The sequence below is a fragment of the Pteropus alecto genome, unplaced genomic scaffold (assembly GCF_000325575.1).
Source record: "Pteropus alecto unplaced genomic scaffold, ASM32557v1 scaffold246, whole genome shotgun sequence".
In the NCBI taxonomy this organism is placed as follows: domain Eukaryota; kingdom Metazoa; phylum Chordata; class Mammalia; order Chiroptera; family Pteropodidae; genus Pteropus; species Pteropus alecto.
Genome location: NW_006437742.1, coordinates 1,275,810 through 1,279,402, shown reverse-complemented (window position 1 = coordinate 1,279,402; position 3,593 = coordinate 1,275,810). Strand labels below are relative to the sequence as shown.

At 45.1% G+C, this 3,593-nt stretch overlaps 1 pseudogene; it reads right to left on the bottom strand.

The window, feature by feature from the left end:
* Positions 1 to 3,249: 3,249 nt before the first annotated feature.
* On the bottom strand, positions 3,250 to 3,368 carry LOC112482041 (annotated as a pseudogene).
* Positions 3,369 to 3,593: the final 225 nt, after the last annotated feature.

Below are 3,593 nucleotides of genomic sequence, written 5' to 3'. Positions count from 1 at the left end.
AATCATGGTTAGATTAAAAGAGGAATATTATCACATTAATAAGCCATCTATTCTGTTTTTCTAGGTAACACTATCTTTCCCAGAAAAAAAAAAAAAAGATTAGTGTTATAGCTAGAAACTTGGGCCCTACAGAAATAAATCAAAAATGTGCTCCTTATTTTTTAACTGCCAAATAATTAAATAGCCTACCCCAGAGCCTTGGGAGGAGGGATAGTACATACACCAATGTACAGAGACAAGGTAATGCTGATATCACCCTTGCAGATCAACCAACTGACCCACATCATCATGGATATCACAGTCACCAGTCTTGGGTAGAGGACTGAAGGATGCCAGAGCTTGGGATTTCTGTAGACCTAGCCAATGAGCATAGCCCAAGACCCAAGTCAATTTTTAAGGTCCCTGGAGTCTTCATCCCACACCCACCTCTCCATCCAACATGGAGCCTGCAGCTTCCTCAGTGGACCATGGCAACAATGATTCTGCCAAGGTCAAAGATTGTCCAGCAGCCCTGATATATTCATTGGGCTCTGAGAAAGTCCAAGATTATTTAGTTGCCTCAATAAGAACTTGCTTCAGCTGCTGAATCAGATCAGGTAAGAACTACTCTCAGCTCCATTCTATTTATCCTCATTCATAAAACCTCTCTCCCTCTACCTTACCCCAGCTCATCTTTCTTCCTGTCTTCTCTTCTGTTCTTCCCTCCCTGCTCTGTCTCTTCCAGCATACATTTATTCTCCGTGTCAATCAAACATTGGCCCCTGCAGCCCATTGTGTCTCAGACTGATCACTTAAGCAGCATTATTGATCATTAAGAGGTGGGAGTGTATCGACAACTAGAGATCCAACAGCCAATTGGCTGGCTAGATCTCTCTGGGCAGCCTCAGCTCCTCAACTGCCTGTAACATCTTTTGAGAAAGGAGAGGGAATAGACAGAGAAGATTCTCAGGGGGCCTTCATTCATCTCATTATTCTTTCATTTTGGAGTTAAAGCAAGGGAACAAGAGTCTGTTGAGCGCTCCTGGGTCTAGCTCAATACCAATGTTATGGTGGGAAGGGGAGAGCAAAGAGCCTGCTCTTTACAAAGTCATAATTTATCAGAAAAATAATACTTACTTTTATGAAGCAACTAAGAATAATACAAGTTGGGAAACAATTATATGCTATATTATATACTCTAAACAGTAAGCACTGTGGGGTTTCAGGGCACAGAGAAAGCCAGCAGCGTAGGCTGGAATGGAAGGAGAAAGCTTCTCAGAAGAGGTTGAGCTTGAGTTAGATTTTGAATATTGTGTGAGATTGAGATTGTTGACTAGAAAAGGAGCAGGCTTCCGAGGGTGGGGGGTAGAGTTAGGGAAAAGGCTGGAGGTGGAGGTGGTCATGGCATGATCAAACAAGGGTGAGAAGGAGGTCCGACTAGAGATGCGGGGTCATGGAGGTGCAGTGGGGGAAAATTGGCTTACTAGGTAAGGTAAGGGGTGTCTGGATTTCGAGGGCCTTTGATATCAGCAAGAGGAGTTTGGACTTGGGAACATCCTGGAGGGCTGCTGGACAATTAATGCAGTGTTTAGAATGGTTAGCTACACAATAGGAAGCAGACTTGACTGAAATAAAGAAGGATTGAGACCAGTTTATAAAATACTACAGCAATGCAAGTGAGAGGTAATTAGGGTGTTGGCAGTAGGCATAGAGAGGAGGGTCAGATCCAAAAGACGCTTAAAGCATTGGTCTGGCTGGTAAACCACAAAGTAGATTATCTTGACTTGTTTTTATCTCACCTCCTCTCTCCTCTTAGCCTGAATACTTATGCATTCTTTGTCTCTTGCCCTCAGGGTGGAATTTCACTGGTACTAAGAAGACAATGGGTTAATCAGTTAACCAAAACAAGTAAAGTAGATTTGTACCAGGGCCTTCAATGCCTTCTATGCCATGGCCTGAAGGAATGAACAATGGGGCTGTAGAATCCAGTATAGAGATGACAGCTGAGACCCCCCACAAAGCGTTTAGAGGCAGGGGCTGTCTGTTTCAAGCTCCCAAGATATCTAAGAGCTGCTGAGAGCAAGGAGACACCTTTCAACTTCCCTGGTAGAATCCACCCAAAAACTTTCTTTCAGCACTTGAGATCTTCCCAATGGAGGTCACACCCGGGCCAGAGCATGGCCAGAGTTACCACAGCACTTTAATGCCAGTTGGAGTCTTGTTGTTACAGCTAGCATGAGAGAAGTAAGCGAGGAGTCCACAAGTGGGTGGGAGGGTGATAGAGGCCTCTGCCTTCTCATTTGCTTCCCCCACCAGCTCTCTCCTCCCTGCCCAGCCCATTGAATTTCAGCCCTGGGCAGGTGTCTGGGCCTAGTGTCCCACCCTGGGGTTGGAGGAGAGTAGAGAACTGCAGATAATGGTTTTTCTTGTGGGAAGGAATGATGCCTTCTTAAGATGAATGAGTGGAGAGTAAATCTGCCAAGGCTGTGGGTTCCTAACCACCAAGAGAGCTCAGCTCTGGGGGCAGGACCACCCAAACAGACCTCTCTTTCCTTGTGATCCAAACCCACTGGGAAACAGGAACAGATGGTTAGACTAGTGGATGAACATATGTGCACATGTATGTGCCCGTGTGTGTGCACAGGTGCGCACGCGTGCACACACACACACACAGACTGCATAGTCTGTTGACCAATGGTCTCCAGCATTTCACTGCTGAAGATTTCTGTTCTGATTTTCAATCAGTCTTCTGGGTGCTGGTTTGAGGTAGTGGCGATGGTTGGAAGGAGGGTGGCTAAGAAGTGGGCAGATGTCCCAAGTAGAAGATGCCTATGGAGGTGGGGAATTGGGAAGAGGGATTGCAAGTCGCTGACTACAGGAATTGTCCTATTTACAACCCTTCACATGGAAAAGCCCATTGAAAGTGGAAAGAAGAGAGCATGGTGGCAACAACTAGCTCAGGAGCCAACCAGATAAGTGCCAAGACCTTTTAATTTGGAAATCCTGCTGCAATCTGCACTCATTGTTTCTCTCCCAAGTTTTGTCTTGTATCTATACATTTTTCCCATCAGTAATTGTTCTCTTTGTCTTCCCACTTCTAACCCAGACACAAGCAAGTCAATTATAGATGCTTTTCCAGTTGATACATGAGTAAACTGAGGTACCCAGATTAATAATTTTTTTAGACGAGGCAACCTTTGGTTGACCTCACAGATTGCAAGGACCTTGTCAGCTTATAATCCCTTATTTTTATTTTTATTTTATTTTTTACACCTACAGCAATTGGTCTTCCTAGGTGGTCTCCCATCCAAGTACTAACCAGGCCCTACCCTGCTTAGCTTCTGAGATCAGACAGGATCGGGCTCGTTCAAGGCGGCATGGCCGTAGACCCCAGATTAATTTTTAATGGGACTTGCTTCCATCCTATGTTAAGATGGCCAGTAGTCTGGATCTTGAGGTTGTGGGATGGGACTCACTCACAGGGATGACGAGGGTGCTGTGTGTTGCACTGCTTCTGTTGCCACCATCAGTGAAATCACAAAGAATGCAGATATGATTAAGAAAGCCAGTGTTGTTCCATATTCATCTTGTCACCTACACTCAATGTCATCTTT